We start from the raw sequence: 21,936 nt of genomic DNA on the forward strand, positions 1-21,936 counted from the left end.
TCCCTGTCCAAACTTCTCATGAAATTACAGCTGCGTCAGCATCTGCCTATCTCAGCGCAGGTGCTTTTGCTTACAAGTTGAACACTCCACCCCCCATATCTTCATGGAATTACAATGGGATACTCTGATATATCATAGCTTCAAAACAGAATTTCAGCTTTAAGCATCTCCTCTTTCTCCTTCCTCAGGTTTTCAGCTCTTCACAGCAGTAAAAGGGTTAATCTCACCTCGGCCTTGCAGCTGGAATGTGGCTTATGGCAGTGGAGGGGGGGGGGGCTGGGGGGAGGGGGTTCCATGTGTGGAGCAGGTCCATCGACTCCAGGATGGCCGTGGCCCGGCCTGGCCCGAGCAGGGCCTGGGCTGGGCCCGCTGGCCCCCGCACGGGGCCCGCAGCCACCTGTGCCAGCGCCGGAAACGAGAGAGAGAGAAAGTCTGCCTCAGGGTTTCTATTCTTAAGTGTGGATCACAGAGGTGGTCACAACTTTAAGCGGCTTAAAGAATTGTCCATATTCAAACTGGCCACTGATAGGTTCTATCAAGTCCCAGAGGAAGCTGTAAGCACCCCTTAGCAAGGACATCCCTTCAGGGACTATGCTTGCTAACCTATGACACAGTATCTTCTAGCTCCCCTCAACACCACTGGAGAAGTATTTGCAGAATGTGAAACCCCAACTCTAGAATAAAGTTTGCCATGGCTTTAGGGTAAGAAATGAAACAGACTGAGACTATCTGTGAAAGGAGGATGCAGAAGAGGGGAGATCTGTTTTAAGTGGCAAAGAGAAGCAACAGGATGAAGAGACTACTCACTGCTTCTCACAGCCCAGAAAGCAAGGGACACAAAAAGTTACAGAAGAAACTTCAATGGAAAGTAATTAAGTGAAGAAAAAAAAAAGTCATTATGTACAAAATGACTTTGAGAAACTCCATGCTATAGGATATCATAGAGGTTGAAAAGCAAAGAGATTAAAGAAAATTAGGCATAATGGATAACAAGGGCTATTAAACACAATGTCACGTCAATCTGCTGGAAGTCCCAAAACCAAAATTTTACAAGAAACAGAGTCAATAGAATTTTATAATGCTTTCTTTCCCTAGGTGTCCACTGCTGATCATTACTGGAGAAAGCAACTGGCCTAATTCAGTAAGGGAAATAATCCGAAACCAGACATACTCATAACTCATAATTCCTCTCTGTGCTATGGATTTCATTGTTTTTTAATAGATCACTTCCTAACCTGACCTCTGTGGACTACAGATCAGATGGGTGTCTGTAGGGCCATGATAAATATCGAAATGAGAATTTTTATTAGATGAGATTTTGATTATGATGAGCACAACCAGCAGAGATTCTAACACTTGACATACTGTTGCCCTTAAAGTTTGTTGATTGCTGTTCATAGAACCATTCTGGACAAAATTATTAAGTAAAAAATTAGATCATTCCCAGTGTAATTGAGTTGTTGATTTTTAATTTTTTTTTTAAGGAGAAATCAAATAAACAATTGTACAAATACAGCCTAGATGCATATTAGGGCTCTATCCACTCAGGATTTTCTTTTGGGTTCTCTTCTATCCTGCAGATATTCAATCCCTTTAATAACTATCCTTCCAATTTCACGTCTGAAGTTTAAGAATCCACTACACTTTCATTTTCTTACGGCTTTCCAAATCTGGATAACTAACAGGGTTCTCGTATGATTCTTACAGGTTTATTATCTCAAACCTTTCCAAGATACACATCTGAAGTTATTCTGTCTTTCTCCTCCCTCATAGGGAAATAACCCAAAACCTCCAGCCAGCACTGTACTGCTGCACACTTGAATTCTACAAGCTAAACGCTTAAAAACTTACTTAAACTACTTAGAAAAACGTAACCATGCTTAAACTTTTGCCTGTAAAGCCCAAACATGATAGTGATCCATCTCATCTGAGCCATTAATTTCATTGGTGAAATCTGTCTGAGGTCATCTCTTCCAACTGCAATGGCAAAGCACAATGCATTGTAGCCCTGCTAACAGTACAGAATCAAGTGGGAGGAGAGGCTGATGCTGGTTTTGTGTAGAAAAGAATTGCTACGCCCTGACCCCCTGAAGACAAAGCGATGGTGCAAGAGTAGTCAAGGCCAAAGCTCTATTTGCAGAAAATCAATGGGTTATGCACAATAGCAGCTGCAGTCAGATGTTCACAGCTCAGCTGGAGTCTGTAGATCTGGTCTCTAAATTCAGACTATTTGACGTTGAAAACTAGAAAAAAACCAAAAAAAAACCAGTCCTCCCCTCCCCCCCCTTTTTTAAAAATTTAAACAGTCAAAGCAGAAGCAACCTTTGAACTAAAATTCTTGAAATTGAGATGAGTGAATCCCTTCTCTTTGGCACTCCTTATGATCTTTGGTAGCCAGCCAAATGGCTCAGCTTAGCTTCACTTTCCACATCAGTCCAAAAGTTGAATAAGTAATAAAACTTGCATGAGGAGAGGGCTTTATAATCACATTAGAGACATGCAGGGGAGACCAGCTACCTCGGTTCACCAGACAGCTTGAACAAGGCTTCATAATGAGGGACAGGTGTTGGCACCAATTAGGAACACTCAGCTCACTGCTGACATTGGCCCCTCAAAGCAATGACTGCACTTTAATCCTCTAAAGCCACATAAAAGAAAAGCAGAGAGTGGGCAGACAAAAAAAAAAATCTATAAATGCCTCTGCAGAGGATTGAAATATTTTTGCTTACTTAAGGGAATAAAATAGAAGTGTCACAAAGCTGCAGGAAGTTCACTATGAAGTATCTTGAGTATATCAAGAATCTAAATCTTCTGCAAGCAGAGTATTTAATTTTAGGAAGGGTATCACCGTGTATAGTATGCATTCATCACAACTATCAGAATTCATATCCAGAAAAGAAGCACAGAATAAAAATGGGTGGAAGCAGCACGTGTAAATATTGAGGTAAGATAAAATTATTCCATCTATGCTTACCAGCATTTCAAGCATTATGGGATACATAAAATAGATTTTAACTGAGATTATTAAGGAGTTCTGCAGGCTGAAACGTTACTGGTAACGGCTTCTTTTATGACTTCCTCCTCTTTAAAAGACTTTATATTCCTTTAAAAATTCAGAAAGCTTTCATTTAAAAGGTGACATCTGAAAGTTGAAGGTATATAGATTCAATTTACACATTGTAAACACCAATACACACATTTATTTATTTATTTTTAAGTATCAGTTCCTCCTTCACTTACATGCCAGGTCATGAGGTAGATGTTTTCGCTTCAGCTGATGACATCACAAGCTCCTAAAAAAATGAAAGGAGTGCTATTTAGGTAGTAGGAGTGACATCAGGCATTTCATGTTTGAGCTACAATTTAATTTTTGGCAAGTAAGTGAAGGGTGTATTTTATTTTTATTGCAACTCTCCCAACCAAGGGATATATCCAGAGTATAAAGCCTTAAATTCCACAATTCTCATTTAATATCTGTAAAAATGCAATGTATCAGCTATATGTGCACATACTATGATATAAATGTAGTAAGCATTACAACTAAAAACAAATTTATAAGAATATTCTCAAAATTGATTTTGCCATCCCTCTTAACATGAATGGAAAACAACTTTACCAATACCAACAAAATGAAATTTTAATTAGTATTTTCTCTATCCTGCTTTGGGAATAAAAACACTTCAACAAACACATTCAGATAGATGCATGCTTACTCATCTGGCTTAAGGTGTCGATTTCTCTTTATACACTGATGCTTTCTTCATTCAAGAGGGTCTTCTATGAACCATGCATGCTTATAAATTCATAGGAGGGCAAACAAAATAAGCATAGAGAGAAAGCTCCATGTGGCTCCTGATTTAATTCCTCACTACATTCCTCCAGACCTCTCCTTGACAATCCCGAATAGCTTAGCTTCCCTGGCAGGCATTCTGCTTACTCGCCCTTTTTAATCTAGTCCTGAGCCTTGAGCAATATTAAGTATGGGAACAGAAGGAATTTCTCCCTCCACTAACTGCCTGCATTGCCCTCCTGCAGGATCAGGCACAGGTATGTTTGGTGCCCTATTGTAATGCACCTGGCAAAGGCATTAAAGCCATCACACCCAACAGATGAGTTGCAGCACTCCTCAGGGATGTCAGCAGCCAGACCAGGGGCTGTCCTGGCAGGCAGTCCACCCCGTGCCTCAGAGCAAAAAGTTAACAAAAACAGGACAGCTACGAGCTGTGATAGAAAGTATTAGAGAGCAAAACTGCAAGTAAAAACCAAGGAAGCGGTAACTGCATACCCTGCCAGAAGAACAAGAACAAAATAAGGGGATATGACAATGTTTTTCTAACTGAAATAAGGCAGTTTCTGGCCAAAGTGTCAGCACCACACTCTTAACATTTGCGCTCCTCCACCCATCTGCAGTACAAGAAAAAGATACAAACACCCACCCACTGAGGAGTGGCACACATCCCATTACTTATTAAAACTATTGTTGCTCAACTTAGGCTGTGGCATCAAAGGAAAATAAAAGGAAAATACTTCCTTACAATCGCGGGGGGGCGGAGGGGGGAAGGAGAAGGGGAACACAATATATTACAGCTCCTGTACATTGACTGTGCAAAATTTTGAAGTTTTGGCTCTACTAATTTTCTTTGATTTGAAGTTTTGCCTTTGGGGGTTTTTAGTATTTGTGTATTTGGTGTATTGTTATTTTGGGGGGGGCAGCAAATGTGCTTGGTTGGTTTGGGAGTTCTTTTTGTTTTTTAAATTTTCCTAGGTTCCTCTTCCCATGTTCCTGACACTCTCTGGCTATACCCCACATTAAGCAACTAACTTTGAGCAACACAAGAAGATCTGTAGATCAAGGCAGTACCAGAGCCAAGGTTGTTGAAACATGAATCACACTACGTGGATCGGGTTTTTAACTTGAGATAAGCAGATACCCTCTGCCACCACACACATGGCCTGAAGCAAACCACAGGGTCTGTGCAGGAGATGGTGCACTTGGCACGAGCATCAACGGGAGCCTCCCATCTCCATCCAGAGGGACCCAGCTCAGGTGCAGCAGAAACACCTGACACACAGGGAGTGGGGGTGACCAGAGGGGCTCGCTTTAACAGCCCACTGCTGCTCTGCTGGGTACTACCCCACCTGGTGTTTTGCCTCTACCCTCCAGCTAAGAAATGCCAAGAGCCTCACCCACAAAACACACTGCAGGAGGGCAGGCAAGTGAAGAAAATAAGTAAATAATTAATAAATAGCTGGCTAAGTTTTCCAAACATGACTTTGACTGATTTTTTCTTATGACACATTTCATTATGGGATAATTCTTTAATGTCCCGACTGAACCCATTTAATGTAAGTTTTCCATAGAAACACAAGCAAAGCCCTGGTTGTGGCAGCTCAAATGGCATCATTAAAATGCAACACAGCCTACAACTTTTAAGTGTGAACAAAACCACAGCTTTTGCCTCCCAGCTGAACCACAAAACTAATATATTTTTGAACTCTTCATTAAAAACACATTTATTTGCTCAGTTAAATGCCAAGATGAACTCTGAAATACTGGAAGGTTCAACTAATTTTTTTTTTCTTTCTCTAATCCTTACAGTATAGAGTCATAATCTCAGTCCCAACTTTACTTATTTCACAACCATGAACAAATAAACAAAATAGGATGAAAAATACAGTTGCCCCCACAAAACACTGTTTCCCCCCCCTTTGTTTTGAAAGCTAGTCTTAACATATTGGTTGAGAAACATTAATTAAGTCACCTCAAACTAATGATCAGGGGGTGCTTCCCCAACAGATTGAAAAAAAAATGGAAGAGTGCCAACCTCCCCAAGAACAGCAAGTTCAGGACCAGGGTAAAGAAGGCACAGAAGATGCTCACCCTCCCCTCCACACAGACTGTGCCAACAGACTCCAAACTCCTAATCTCCAGGTGCATTTGAAAAATTAATGGGCAAGCAACAGAAACTGTGGCATGAAGAAACAGGAAAAAAAATTATAGGAACTAAAGGACTGTGTAGACACAGAAAAACTTAGAAATGCACAGTAGCTTTTCATAAATACTGCCTGGAAACTAAGCGTCACCAGGGAAAAAAGCATCAGCAAGATTTATTTCTTAAAATACAACTTTTAACAACAGAAGGCCACTTGGAACACAGATCTATTTTTGCAGTTATCACTACTGTTATACTATCGCTCTCTCTGTAATTTACCACAGTGCTTACCAACAGCCAAGCTACCAAAACAAGAATTGTGCTGGTTGAAAACAGAGCTTCGTGCTTTTCTTGTCAACCATCCCACACACGGCACTGCCATTTGCAAAAACAGAGATGGTCGCAGAAAAAAGGGTCTGTCAGGGTCCTGAAAAAGGACAGCTAGATAGGACCAAGAACTCAGACTCTGCAAAACGGAGGGAGCCCCTTCCACGCTGCGTGACCCTCAAAGTTTGTCCCAGCACTTTAAGCACACATCTTCCCCTGTGCTGCTCAAGCCTTTACCAGGTCTCTCCCTGCACTGGGCCCTGATGATATCATCCTTTTCTTTTTTACACAGTTAACCTTATGTTTGAACAATAACTGAACTCTCTTGTAAATACATCCTTGTCTTTTCTCCAGACTAAATAAAACCCAGTTCTTTCACCCCCTGCTTAAAGGACACATTTTCTACATTTCTGATTCTTCTAGTTGCTGCTGTCCACCACCCTTTCCAGGGCTGGCACACAAAACCAGTATGAAGTTGTGACGTCCAAATCTGGACAAAGTCTCCCAGCTGAATCCTTCCCTACACACAAAATGCTCCTCTCTTTTTACAGAAAAACATTCTTTACTGCCACATGAGTTGCAGATAATAATCCTACGTATAAACTCCAATGCCTTTGCTTTTGCAACAGCACGACTGTTGCCTCATGTCCTGGCTGTGAGCAGTTATTGCCTCTGGGCCCACTGCTCCCAGCCTGCAGGTGTGCAGCCAAACCTTCGTGCTGAAGACAGCTACCCCTTCACACAACCTGCTCAGCCCCATCCAACCCCTCCTTCCAGGCTCCTTCTCCAATCTGTTAAAGTAACTCTTAAGTTCAAAGCATCTTCTCAAGTAGACATGTGAGCTCCATCCAGCTTGATTCGGGTATTGAATGAACGGAGTCCTCATTCCTTCACCCACATCATTAATAGCAAATATTAATTCACCTGTCTTGTTTGAAACTAATTAGCAATTATCCTCTCAGTTTTCTCAGCAGCTACAAACATTCCTGTGAGCATTTCAGGTAATCCATGCTCCCTTAGCTTGCTTCTGGTAATACGGGTTGCCTGATAACTTATATCATCTACTGTGCAATTCCTACCTCACAAATTACTTTCAAAAATGAATCAGGAAATCGGTCTTGTGATGCTCCACATCTTCTTCTCCATAAATAATCCCAGGGATATAATGCTGCTTAGATGGGAAAGGTATTAGAAAATCATTTTATAATTTCCAGGTTTTTTACAGACTGTTTCAGGTATCTAGCACATACAGACAGCTCCCCATGGACTACCAGTAACATCACACAGACCTCTTACAAAAGGCAGATCAAAATTTTAATACTACCAAGACAGCATCAGAAATAAAGCTAGTAGTTTTTGAGATTATAAATATAGTATGAAGCAGGAAGGTAATGGTACTCTCTCCCTTGTAGTTCTGAAAAAATCATAATAGAACAAGTATCCAAATACCAAAACAGTATCCATTGTATTTAACTAAAGAGATATTTCCAGGCAATACTTACCCTACACGGATTAGAGGTAGAAAAGAAAAAGTCAGTAAGCTTTAAGAAAAGTCTTGTAAAATCCCTACAAAGTCTTTGTAGCAAACAGTGTTGGATTTTTGCTTGTAATAAACTGATTTGTTGTTTATTCTTCTTCACAAGCTTCTAAACAGTCCTAACTACAGTGTACTACAGTACTCTGCAGCTTCTCAATTTTTATCTCTCTTCCACACTGGCTTAGCCAACAAAGTAATTCAGTATAAATTCACAATTTCATTGTAAAAATCTAAACATAGTCCATCTCACCTTAAGGTAGATCAGAGACACTGAAAGCATTTAGTAAAGCCTGCAACTCTCTAGTACCTTCACTTCTTTCCACTGTCACAAAAATTATTTCATGACACCTTTATGCAGCAGTGATTTAGTAATTCCCAGCAACCAATTAAAACTTGCTGGGAAAACAATTTCCCACAGCAGCTTACCCCACTTTCAGACAAACAATGTAGCAGGATGTCTAGAAGGATAGGTTTCATAAGGCAACTAACAAGTAACATCAAGACATTTTATGAAATGCTCTGAAGTCCTGGGCCCCAGGCACTCAGATGGTGACCCAACACAGCAGTTATTTAGCTTGTGTGTAGTGCCAACCATTCTGCAAAACACTCAAAACATCTTACTGATTACTTGAAAATAATTGTTACACAACACAATTAACATATACATGCAAAAAACTGAGTCAGACTGAAAAAATTGCCCTTATGGAGGAAAGCTACTTACAGGATTTAACTTACAAACACCTACTTTAAGACACAAAGTTGTTTACAGTCTTCATATACAGGTAGGATATTAGAATTAGTCAAACAAAAGCCTGGGTTTGTAAGAGATTAAATGCAATGGGATAAATTTAAGAAAAAAACCAAGAAGTTTAGGTTTAGCATTAAGGAAACATCCTGAGAGTCAGAACTGCTGACCCAAATCCCCAGGGGGAAGATTGAAAGCTGCAGCTCTTGACGTTTAAACAAAGACTGGACAAGAGTCCTGGTTGCTGCACTGCCAAAACAACATGCTCCACAGAGCTCAGCTTTTCTCAACCCAGCCGGAGGGCAAGCCAACAATAAAGGGGACTTGAGTATAAAGAGCACTGCACAAAGTGGTTTGTTGGGACTGTCTGCGCTGAGGGCTGCACCTCACCATGCAGACATGGTGCTGTGGAGCACAAGTACTGTGCATCAGCTACTCCACAGAACTCATGAGTACCGCTGCATGCTGGTGACAGCAAAGAAATCCCAGGTAACTATTCCACCATTCCATCTCTCTTCCCTACATCAGAGACTGAAGGAGATACATGTAAATACATACACACACATATATATCCCTGCCGGATGCTATGGTGTACAGCTGCATGCAGGGACAGTTAGTACACAGCAGCTCAGGTCCCTCCTCCTCTTTTGCGGGACGAAATGTTAAGGAGACTTGTTACTTCAGCCTGGTGCAGGATGCATCTCTCTCCGAAGAGTGGGTATTCCCTGCAGCAGGACACACTTCAACGCAGAGGAATGTAGCAGAAAGAGAATACAAATGCATGAGGCAGAATGCTGCAGTACAAGACCTAAACTGAGATAAAAATACAGGCAGGAGGCTTCCTGATCCACAAAGCCTGGAATGGGGTACAGGCAGAAACAACAAAAGTATTTTGGCACTACCTACTATCAGGAACTTGAAAACAGGTCTTTGAGCCACAGAGTAGCAAAAACAAGCTATTTATGAGGATCTGGAGCAAAACAAAATAGATGCAGTTCTTGAGGAAGGAGAACATTACACGTTCTGCTGTTAGCCACAGCCACATGCTGGCCAGCTGGATTTTAAGTATCAAGCCACCTCATTCGAGTTGTACCTCCTGTACTAAACAGATGTGCTCGTGTGCATTTCCTGTAGCTTAGTGATGGCAGTACTGTTCCACACTATTTTCTGAAGGGAGGTTCAAACAAACATTTCAGAAGCAATAATCTAGATGACCTAGAGGCATCTTTTTCCTTAGCCAAATTCTATTATTTAATGCAACTATATTTGTACACAGTTAGGGACTTTTAGTGGGGATCTTAAAATAAGAAATAAAACTATTCAAGTGTGAGAACTTCTAAAGTATGGTAAGATAACAGATGTTATGTTTCTGATGGCACAGCTATGCCACTTCCATATTCTCCACAGCAAGTCCCATGATCCCACCACACACACCAGAAAGTCACAAATGCTAAAAGCAGTGTGTGTGGATCCTCCACACAATGCCAATATAAAATATGAAGGGACATATTTAAACTTTGGACCGAAGTAATACCAAACTGTGTATTTCAATGCCTTCAAGCTACAGCTCTGGCTCTGGAACAAGAAACAGCAAACCCCCCAAGATTTTAACTCCTCATGAAGCAAATGGAAAGGTCTTTACAGTGGGATTCAAAGTGCCCAGCATGTTCAGGAAACCCAGCTCACACACCAAATAAGGAATGATGCCAGAAATCTCTCCTCTCACAGATTGAACTACTGATTTGCAGTCCTGTAAATGGATATCTTCAGGAATCAGAGACATGATTGGACCTTTCTTCCTCCTCTCCCCAGATGCACTCTTCAGGCATCAATTTCAGTATCACGTTAAGGTGTCAGCAGTTGCCACATCTGCAAAGGCAGTCCTTAGTTTTCATCCCATCTTCCCAGTCCTCCTCTGCTGTCCAGTCTGCCCCAGTGCTTTCTCCCTTTTCCTCAAACCCTTTCCATTGCACAACTCTGCTGCTGCCTACCTACAGCATTCAAGCATCCTATGGTCATTCCCATCACCTCACCAGAAGAGCAGTCTGCGCAAGCATTTCTTATCTATGTTGTGGTATTTTGCTTCAACCATTTATTTGCAGGATGACCAACCACCAGTTGCTGGGGAGTGTCAGGAGGACCTTGTGGCTCAAACCACCACCCACTTTTACACAACAAATGAGCCTGCGGAGCCTCTGTTCCCATCCTGGTCAATGCAAGTAGGAAAAAAAGGAAACTACAAACAAAAAGATTGAGAATAATTTATGTCTGGATTACAGGAGGAAAGTTACCTCTCAACTGGATGACAGTAGTCAAGAAAAGATTTGTCTCCTTTTCTGGATACATTAAGTTGTGATGCTCACCAGTGTACAACACAGGGATTCAGAAAGGCTACAGAGCATGCTCTTTCGAGATTCTTCAACTGCTTCAGCTATGTGGAATTTGAGTAAATGTACATATACTGAATATTCCTGGCCCTTAAGGGGGTCTCAGTGGCCACAGAAAAATAACCATCATAAACAGCTCACCTCACATAAAACCATTTAGTCAGTATTTACTGGAATGACACCTCCCAGAGGAAAAAAAAAAGTGGGGGGGGAGAGGCAAGAAAAAAGTAATAGTGTTAACTTCACTTGATTAAGACAGTGATTTAAAGTACTTTTGACACCCTTTATCAAACTTGGGACACTGGTATTTGTGATTTTTCATAACGAAAGCCTCTCTGGTCTTTTATGGTCAGACCACACCAGCACTCAAACTGTCACCTTCCCGTGCAAAGAAACTCCATAAATAAATAAAGCACCCAAGCTTTGCACTTAGACCGCAAAAACACAAGGCTTGGAGCACAATCAAATGACGATTAATGAAGCAGCAGACACTGTAACACAGTAAACAAGACTTCATCAACTTCATCCTCTGTGGCTGCAACTCCCATAGCAGCAACCAAATATGACTTCTTCCTTGAAGATGATCTTAAATGGTCGGAAAGGGCTGTGTTGGGTTTGTTTTTACTGCTATGAAGGAGAAACTTGTGTCAATCCTTTTCCAAAGTCATTCCCACTCACTTAGACAAAATGTATGACAAGCTCTGAGAAATAAGCATGGAAACTTTGGTCTCTGTGGAGTCAACGGGAATTAAAACCAGTGCCAAAACAAAGCCAGAAATTAGCAGAACATTTATCTGATGAATTTATAAGCAGAATTCCTAAATGACAAAACTGAGTTTATTTCTCCTAAAAATTTCCTGATGCAAATATGTTGGGGATAGGTGGGGGGTTGCAAGATCAAGTTGCAATGCAAGAAAACTATTCCTTTTTTAAAGCACCCACTGTCAGAAAAACTTACTGTCAAAAGGAAAAACCTTTAACAGAATTGTCTAAAATATTTAGACCTTTCTAATTTCTTGTAGTTTATTAACAGACTTCCACTATGCAAAGCTGTTGCCTTTATGGAGGCAAAACTTCTGATATTGTTTAACAAGGGATAAAACTAGACTTGGATACTCTCCCACCCACGTCATTATGGATGGGCTTTCACCAGTTCCAAGGAGGACAGCAGGTAACACGGCCCTTCACAATACACTGGCATTAAAAAAAAAAAAAAAAAAAAAAAAAAAAAAAAAAAAAAAAAAAAAAGAGAAAACTTGCCTTAATAGGTTTGCTCCCTTAGAGGGTTTGCTCCCTTAGAGTTTTTTACATTACTTCTGCTTACCTGAAGCACAAAAACCTCTATAATCCTGTCAGACCTGGAAAGCTCAAAAGCAGAAGTAAACAAAGGAGCTGAGCTTTTTCTCCTTTGAGAATTGCCATCATGCAGTTAAATCCACAATTCTGACTGATTAAATCCCTACCAGCCTATAAGAGACCACAAATAGGCAGAGGTGCCATAGAGTACCCTAATGTGACATTAAAACCTGTAAAAGATAGCTCTAAAGATGCTTTGTTATGACCAAAGGAATCTGGTACAGGAGTGAAGCTGGCTCAACTTGTACAGCCCTTGTGCAAAGGCTGACACTAATACCACTTCTTCAGAATTAGGTGTACATGACCAATCAGATCAATATAACAGAGTAACACCAGAGCAACACCTTTCAAACTGTTATGAAAGCTGACTTCTTTGATAGAATGAGCTTAGTATAGATTCCCTACAATTATTTAAAGGGGGAAAGAAAAAAAAATCATTTTGACCAAAAAAATTATCATAGGGTAGCAAAGGGTTAAAAAAGGATTTGATACCTTATAAATAACCAGGATGCATTTATATGTTTTAAAAGTTACTCCACTAAACCAAAGCTCTGCCACTGTCTCACTTTTTCTAGCAGTTCCTCCCTGTATAAAATCAAGTTTGTTTTGAAACACTCTTATAATCTGTACCAAAGTAAATACAATTGCTGATGTGTGTTTGAGTCAAACACACAGATTTAACTTCCTTAACCAAGCACAATTTACCTATGTACAGGCAAAACATAGAAGGGCTTTTTGTTAAACAGTAGCTAAATAGTCATCACACCAGTATCAGCATTCACCAGAAAAAAAGTTTTATATCACAAACACTTATTTTAATGAATTTTTAAAAATACAACTTGAATTTTCGGTGCACGGTGCTTTTGTACATACACATATATGTAAACCCCCACAAATGTAGCAGCCACAAAAAATAAAACCTCACATAAAAACACAGGTGAAGGAAAAGGCCCCCTTTATCAGACTGAGCAAACTTACACAAAAAAAAACCCCAAGCCAACAAGTCTGCCAAAATACTTTCAGGTTGACTGCAAACAATCTGGAAGTCCATACTGTCTGTAGTCTGGTACAGGAGAAAAATTTAATTTGACCTAGATGATTTATAGGGTCCCAAGAAGACTGTGAGACACTCACTGGAAACACTGTTTTCTCCAATAACAAGGAAAAAGTTGGAAAGTTAAGTCAAAAAGAAGAGGGGACAGCCAAAGGGAGACTACAAAGGCATCAAAGACATGGATGGCTGAGAGAGATAAGTAAGAACTACAAATGATATTCAAGTTCTCATCTGCAATTGAGGCTTTACTTTTTTCCTTTTTTAAGTTTCTTCAGACTTTTTTTTCCTACTCTTAACCCATTCATACTTCAAAAATGGACTGATTCAAATGTGGAATTCAAGCACACAGAAGTGAACACACAGAAAAAAAAAGTAGTTCAATAATCTTAAAAAGAGAGTGAAATGGCACCTGCAAAAGTTACTAGGTTTCAGTAACCTAAATTAATGCACATCCCTGTTTGCTGTTACATATAGAGGCTTCTGAAAATTTAGAACAAGTACATAGAAGACGCCAAACAAAGGCTCTGAGACAGCACTTAAGCCAGGTTAATCCACGTAACTGGAGTCACGGGGCTCTGACTGATACTGAGCTGATTGGCAGGAGTGTAAGCTTTCTAATAAGTTATGTCCCACCTTCTGAAGTCTTATAGGATATACAGAGGAAGAAAAACGAAAACATCATGTATCAGATCCATATGTATTCAGTTTTAAGCAACAAAGGAGGGACTACTAAGAATACCAAGTACTGAAGCCTAAAGTAATTTTTAGCCTCCTCTTTCATGGAGTTCAGGGCAGAGTCCCATTTTCTACAGTATTCTACCACAGATATTCTGTCTCTGCATAGGTCTGTACAACCAAATAAGGCAAGTCAGATCTCCATCAAAACTGCAGAAACAGACACGAATGCAACCTGCCAGTCACTGGCAAAATCTCATTCAGTTGCCATTGTAAGTAAATTTTTTGTACACTAGCTGTATAAGTAAGTATTTGGATCAAAAATATGTTTACTACTAACTTCAACAAACTTAGGTATCTGAAAAATACCTGAATAAAGAAAAACTTTTACAATTTTCATAAAATATCACTGGAAATTATAGTATGATACATTAAAAAGAACAAAACTACAAGGACCAAAATGAAACCACCTGAATTTATGGATACCAGCTGTAAAGGGCACACAAAATAATTTTGCATCATTTCTATTTGTATAAAAATATGGAATAATTTCATCCCACAGGTTTTTCATCTTTTTCTTTTTTTATCCAAAAAAAGTGAACAAGCACTAACCAAAGAAAGTTAAGAAAATCAGTATTTGTAATACAGGCATAATATTTTGAAAAAATAACTTCCATAAAAGAATCAGTACCATAAGCAGAAGTGAATTTTACTTCCTAAGTACACCAACAGCCATTACAATATTGTTCTTCATAAACATGTATCTTAATATAAGATCAACTTTTGGTTCCTCCCTCACTGTCAGCACATTCTGTTACGGAGCTTCAAGTTCAAATTTGTCAAGCAAAAAGCTTCACTTACTTCTTAAGATTGCTCATGTCATGCTACAATGGAAATGATTACGTTGTTAACATAAGGAAGACTGCAACTTCATTATCAGGTTTAAGTATCTCCCTCTCAGTTGCTTAAATGACAGGCAATTTGATTTTTGTAAAAGAACACAACTGCTCTTGAATTAGGCCCAAGCTGAAGAGTTGCTAGAACTCCCCCAAACAAGGTTAACGATGTCAAAGCACAGCACCAACACTGACAACCAGTACCTTTCCTTTTTCAGAGCACTGGTCAGCAGTTCCTGAAAAAAAACCAAAACCAACAAACAAAAAACTAACATAAAAAGCTATTATCTGTGCTTGAAATGAGCATTTTTTTTCTCCCTCCTATCAAACAACACCTAACAAGTTTACATTGCACTGCAGAGTAATCACTCGTTATCACTATTTCAGTCACTATTTTCCTTCTGGGAAAAGAGTTTATTTGTATGAAAGCAGGAAGACGAGTACCACTTTATTACTGCTCTTTCTATCCAAGTATTAATAAGAGTGGGAGAGGTATTACTCCTACCTCTCTGCTGAGGCTCCTCCTTGCCAGATAATTGCTGAGCCTAACATTTTCCTGTGTGTCTCTAACACACTCACATACTGAGCATTTCAAGCTCCAGAAGGTCTTTGGTTGGTTTGTTTTTTTCATTAAAGCCAAAATCTCCGTAGGACACGGGCACTATTTTCTATGATGAGTCCTCTACAGCCACTTTAATATCAAGGCCTGCAAATTAACACTGAGAGAATATTAATAAATACAAGCAGTTAAAAGCAGAACAAATAAAGAGAATTAAACAACACAAAGAGTCCCACTAGAGACGCTTCCTCCCTTGACAGGGTACACATTTCTCCTATACACTTTTGTATCCAGCGGTTCAAGATGTCAGGTTTTCTGCATATCAGCAGACAGAAAATACGACCATTTTATTCTGCTATACTTGATATGTAGGGGAAGATTTAAATATTTGCACACTAAAAGTAATAATTTTCTCAATACCACCATGGTTTATAGAGGAAGCATTATTTAAAAACTGTCTGGTCTGTTAAACCAATACTTGTATTTTTTAAGTGGTATGAATGAAAGCTCATAGTTTAGTTATGGTTTTCAAGCGCTTATGAACAGCCACGTTACTGTAACTTTTGTCTAACACTTGTAGTAAATCCATCGTTTATCTACATATTTAAAGAATTTCATTCAGTATTACATGATAAACTACATGGCACAATTAAAAGACAGCACCCAGGCAGAACTTCTCCTATGCAGTTCTCCTCTCACTATTCTGTCATCAACTCAACAGCATATTCTGAAACAAGAATTGCCTGAAAATTTAAACACAGCTTGGAAAACTCTCCATAACACAGTCACACAAAAGTAACTATTTCCAGTAAATGTTCCTGGTCAGTTGTTTCACTTTGCAGCGCCTGGTGTGTGGGGTACCACCCCTCCCTTTGGGGCATCTCAGGCATCCCAGCCTCTACTAATCCACTGCACTGTGCTAACCCTCAGAAGCTGTTGGACTTGCTGTGCACCAAACCACTTGTGCAGGCATGAAACTGCTCTCTAGGACATGAGCAAGAGCCTGAGCCTTTCACCAGCAAAGGCTATCAACAGTCAGGAGCTTTAAGCAGATAAGACAGACCCTCAGAAAATACTCAAGCAAAAACTTTTTAGAGGAAGGTGGGAAAAAAGGAAAAAGGAAAGAAAGGCAACTGAGGGAAGCTCTGGACAGTAGATTAGCAAAGTAATACATAATTCCCTCAACACTGTGTGACAAGCATATTCAGTTTAGCAACGAGTCAAGCATGTGTATAAACCTGTTTTTTAACATCTCCTAGAGCTCTAATTAAAACACAAAGAGGCATTAACGACACAATACGTTATGTTCACCATTCAATTCAATAATCAAGAAACATAGCTCTTTAATCTAATGCTGTAACAGGTGTACTTTGAAGAAAAGCACTCCAAAGTTTTCAAACAAAGTTTAACAAGCTAAGGCAAGCATCCCAGCATTTAATCCAGGAGAAAGTTATAACAAATAGCATCAGCAGTCACGAGCTTATCCTCCCACCTTCTCCTGCTTCTCCGAAGAGGGCGACTAAGCAAGTGCCAGTGGAGCCTCCGCAGTCATGCTCACAGCTCGGGGTCTCTTCCATTCCTTTAAATCCGAATAAAGCCTGATTATAGCTCTACAAATGCAGGAGCTTTCATTAGGTCCAAGATCACACATCCCAGACTGCTCTAATCCCCAAATTCTTGGTCTCCTACACACTGAAATAAGATATTAAATGTTGGAAAAGTTCAGATATCATCTAGACAGGGGTAACTTTGAAACAAATGAATATGAAAGAGTGAACAGCCCAGGGAAACAGGGAGGTGCTTGGTAATTATATCGGCATCTTTCCACAGAAGGCAACGCCCGGATTGTCACACTACGCTTCTGAAACTTATTTGCCAGATACCTTCTTGTAGTCAAAATAAATTGAAGTATCAATAAAAATGTATCTATAGACACACTTTTTAGGGGTTCTGAATATCAGATGTGCAGTTGCAGCTAGAAGATAGCATAAAGAAGAGTAATTTTAAAGTGACAGGTGTAACTGATCATTTAACGTGAATAAATATAAAAGAAATCAGTTCTCACATTCTTTTTATTAGCAGCATTAGATTAAAATAAGTTATGTGCTAAAATGCAAAATTTCATATAGTTATCTCACTTTTCAGATGTGCCATAAAGCCCTACAGATCTCCAGCATCTCCCACTCCCACCTGACCCAGCCTCCGCCAGCACAAAACCTGCCAGGGCCTTGACATAACATTTTGTATATCAGCTCTTCAAGATGCAAATAGCATCTGTTGGCTTCCATTACATAAATACCCCCGATAAGAGCTATTATTAACTTGTTAGTTTCCATTTTAAGTAAAGTATGTAAAAATTGCATTTATGTCTCCAATTACATGAAGCCTCAAGCGTTATAGGCACTTAAAATCTTCAGAAAAGAGAAACACCACACCATTTCAGAGGTTCCCCTCTCCAGAGGATTGAAAAGCACCCTGAGTCCCCTTAGCTATAGCTCCCACAAAAACTGGGGGAGTGGAGAGTCTAAGCAGCACATGCAAACAGCAAGTTTTGGCTCAGTCCATTTCTGTCCATAATGAAAGAAGTCACTGAACAAGACAAAATACTACCACTGATCTAGACAAAACAGTAAACTTTAGGTTATAAAATGCATTGAGAGAATGATACCTATACTTTACAGGGTATTAACTTTTAAATTTCAGTTGAATACAACTCTTTGCAATCAAATTGCCTGGTATTTTCTGAAGAGTGGGCATCACACTGCACGATCAAACCCATTCAAGTAATAGCCCCCCAAACCACATACCGACTTCTAGGGATGAAAAGAGAAAGACAAACCACAGAAACAGACGTTTACAAGACATTTCCATCCATGGATGATAAAAGATGCACTACAGAAATGGGTGCACATTCCTTCACCAGATACATCTCGTGTCTTGCCAAGCTAACCAAAAATATGCAGACACCATGTCCCACTCCTCACCCAGTGAGGCATGATGGTCAGAAATTAATTTCAAATATTGAAATAAGCTACTTAAATACACCACAGGGAACACTGTAGGAGTGTTTCAAACTCAAGGCAGCTTGTACAAGGTTTAACTTCACCTCTCCCCACTAGGCCTAAAAAATCCAGCCATCTTCACCAAGGCCTTGGACACTTGACATCACACTAGCCAAGAGTTGAGGGCACCAGTCAAGACATCCTCCAGGCCAGCTGCAGCAAGCTCTTGGGGAAAATGCTCTACAGCATTCAGCATGCAGTAGCTACTACTACAGTGACCACACACACGTGTTTCTGCCCATGTGTATAAACATATAAAACTGTACAGGTAAAAACAATACTCAATTGTAAATAAGAAGCCTTCGTGTAAATTCTTCTCCATTAGCGAATCACCCAGGTCAATGAAAACTATGTGTATTCTAAAAATCAAAACAAAAAGTCCACCACAATCCCAGGTATCCCAATAAATCCCAAACACAAACTTCCTGATTTTCCACTGCTGAGAGGAAGTCCACAGAAACGCAGAGAAGAAAACAGCTGGGTTTACTCTACCACTACACTGAGATAGATAGACAGATCGATCGACCTATCTCAGGCTCCTACATTCACAGTGGATTTCCATGGTTTTAATGAGATCCCAAATGAACATGCATCCTTGCCAATAAATGCCACTGCCTATGTTCCTACATGAGTTCTCTAGCAAACCTTTGTGGGTTATCTGCTACATGTACATAACACAAAGCAAAAAAAGACCTACAGTCAGACCCAGCTCAGAGGAATTTCTCCCGCTGGGGGAGGGAGGCTTGTTCTGTAAAAGGAACCTAGAAAGAGGAAACATCAAACGAAGGACAGGTAATAGAAACGGTTCTGCTATTTTGATTACTTTTACTGCATCTAAAGTCCAAGTTTTGCAAAGAAAGCTTTCTTCTCCTCCTCTCGCAATAAAAACAGGGCATGTCATGTCTAGTCTGAAAAGAGGTCAGAAGTTCAGTTAAAAAAAAAACCAAAAGCCAACACAAACTTTAGATTCTAAAAGTACTAGCCTGCTTTTACTTTGAAAAGGTATATTCTTAACTAAAGCGACTTCAAATGGCATTCTCTCCCTTTGGTAAGTGCAGGTAAAGGCTTTTCTGATGTCTCCTTAAGGAACTCTGTAGCAAGCTTGGAAGTTATGCAAACATGCTTTCATTCAGGTCGCCCTTTCTGGCCTAAGGCTCTCACATTTTCAAGCTAGCTCTCTAACCATCACTATGATACGGTCTCACTTTGCAGAGATGAGCAGGTGTGCTCGAGATGCTCTACAGAACAGCCCACAAGCACCAACCTGACGTAAAAAGTTGGCTGCTGATTAAGCATCTTGCAAGCAAGCATCAGGACGAAATACATTTCTCTTAATCTTTCAGTTTTAGTGCAAAGGCTCTTTTACATTAACCGAGAGGTACAACAGCTTTCAAGTATCTAGTGTGTAGTAATTGAAGGCTTTCTAGTCACAACTGGATGTTGTCTTCAGCATCCCTTTTCTCCTGAACATGAAAAAAACCATAGGGCTTTGAAGTACGGTGCAAATTTACTGATATTTTAATAAAAATACGTAGCCACTCATTATAACAATTTGCAAACAATAGCTGAACTCCTCAAATAACTACAAATGCTTTTTATAAAATAACTCTAGTTAAAAGACGGAAAAAAGTGTCATTTATTTGCCTGTTAAGATGTACTTTACAGTGCCCTGTACCAAATTCTCCCTTTAATCATCCCATTATTATTTGCAAGTATTACTTTCTCTACATCCCCGGCCGCCAACCATACCGGTCGCGATATATCCGTAGAACGAAGCCATGCCTTTGCAGAACGATGAACAGCATTAAAGCAAACACCATGCAGAAGAGGAAGGTTTGATCTGGAGAAGTGAAGTCGGGACCTTCCCGCTCCTCTCCCTACAGGCAAAGGGGGCACTGGGGCGCCATCCACCCCCGCTGCTCAGGAGAAAACTTACCTTGGCGGCGCGGCCGGGCAGGCGGGAGGGCTGCGCTAGCGCTTCATTGTCAAACTCAGTTCTAGCAAGTTCCTCGACATACCGGCGGAGCGGTGCTCGGCGGCGGACAAGCGCCCGCTGGCTGGCTGGCTGGCTGGCTGGCTGGCTGTCTGTCTGCCCGCCCGCCCGCCAGCCACGCCCAGCCGCGCTCCGCAGGGCCCCGCCGGCTCGGGCACCGCCGGGTCGCCGCCTCTCCGGGCTGCGGCGAACAAAAGGGCGCTTGGCCGGGGGCCGCCCAGCCCTTGCCGCCCCCCGCGGGCGCAGCGCCCGCCCGGCTTCGGAGCCGCCGCAACTTTTCCCTCCGGACGCGGCCGGGGCCGCAGCGCCCACGCGGGACGGGCTGCCCGCCGCGCTGCCCGCCCGCCGCCCCCGGCGCGGCTCCGCGCGCTCCCCGCCAGCGCCCCACGTACCCGCAGCGCCCGCCGCCTGCCCGCGCTCGCCGCCGCTTCCTCCTCCTCCCTCCTGCCCGGCCTTGGCGCCAAACGCCGCCGCCGCAGGCCCGGCGCCTCCCCCGCACAGGCCCGGCGCGGCGGCCCGGCGCCCGCCCCCCGCCCCGCCTCCATGCGGGCAGCCCGGGCCGCGCTCACCTCCCGCCGCCGGCCCGGCCCGGCGCGGCGCCGCCTGCTCCTGCCCTGCTCGCTGGCGTGGGCGGCCGCGGCCGTCAGGGCTGGCGCTCCCGCCGCGGCGGCGGCTCCTGCTGCGGGTGCTGCTGGTGCCGTCCCGCGCCGGCGCGCATCGCCCCCGCCCGCCCGCCCGGGCCCGTGGCCGGCGGCGGCTCCCGCCCTGCGTGCCGGCTGCTCGGCGCGCCCGCAGCCCGGCCCGCTCCTCCTCCGGCGGCAGCGGCCGCACAAGAGCCCTATTGTATTATTGACAACTGCTGGGCTCCAGGCCCCGCCTCTTCCCCTTCCCTCCCTGCCCGCACCGGGCCTTCCTGCCAGCTGGCGCCGGCAGAGCCGCCCCTCGCCCGGAGAGCGAGCGGGAAGCGGACGGCGGGGAAGGAAGAGGGGCAGCGTATCTGGTGAAGGTGTGGAGCGCATGTCCTATGAGGAGCGGCTGAGGGAGCTGGGGTTGTTCAGCCTGGAGAAGAGGAGGCTCAGGGGAGACCTTATCGCTCTCTACAACCACCTGAAAGGAGGCTGTAGCCAGGTGGGGGTCGGTCTCTTCTCCCAGGCGACAGGACAAGAGGGCATAGTCTGAAACTGTGACGGGAGGTTTAGGTCGGACATGAGGAAGAATTTTTCCACAGAAAGGGCGATTAGATATTGGAGTAGGCTGCCCTGGGAGATGGTGGAGTCACCGTCCCTGGACGTGTTTAAAGGAAAGACTGGACGTGGCATTTCATGCTATGGTCTAGTTGACATGGTGGCGTTTGGTCATGGGTTAGACTCGATGCTCCCAGGGGTCTTTCCAACCTAATTGATTCTGTGAAG

At 42.2% G+C, this 21,936-nt stretch overlaps 1 protein-coding gene across 5 annotated transcripts in view; it reads right to left on the bottom strand.

Annotated features, from left to right (window-relative positions):
* JADE3 (jade family PHD finger 3) overlaps positions 1–20,945 on the bottom strand; it is a 66,157-nt gene extending 45,212 nt beyond the window's left edge. The window contains exons 1-2 of one of the 5 annotated variants that reach the window (XM_039570437.1): positions 20,917–20,934; positions 3,241–3,293 (exon numbers count right to left, since the gene is read on the bottom strand). The gene's annotated coding sequence lies outside the window, so the exon portion shown is untranslated. Of the gene's footprint in view, positions 1–3,240; positions 3,294–7,339; positions 7,359–20,467; positions 20,573–20,916 lie in introns of those variants that run through there. The other 4 variants (XM_010394179.4, XM_019282830.3, XM_039570771.1 and 1 more) reach the window with 4 other exon arrangements.
* Between the last annotated feature and the right edge of the window lie 991 nt (positions 20,946–21,936).

The sequence above is a fragment of the Corvus cornix genome, chromosome 1, assembly GCF_000738735.6.
Source record: "Corvus cornix cornix isolate S_Up_H32 chromosome 1, ASM73873v5, whole genome shotgun sequence".
Lineage (NCBI taxonomy): Eukaryota > Metazoa > Chordata > Aves > Passeriformes > Corvidae > Corvus > Corvus cornix.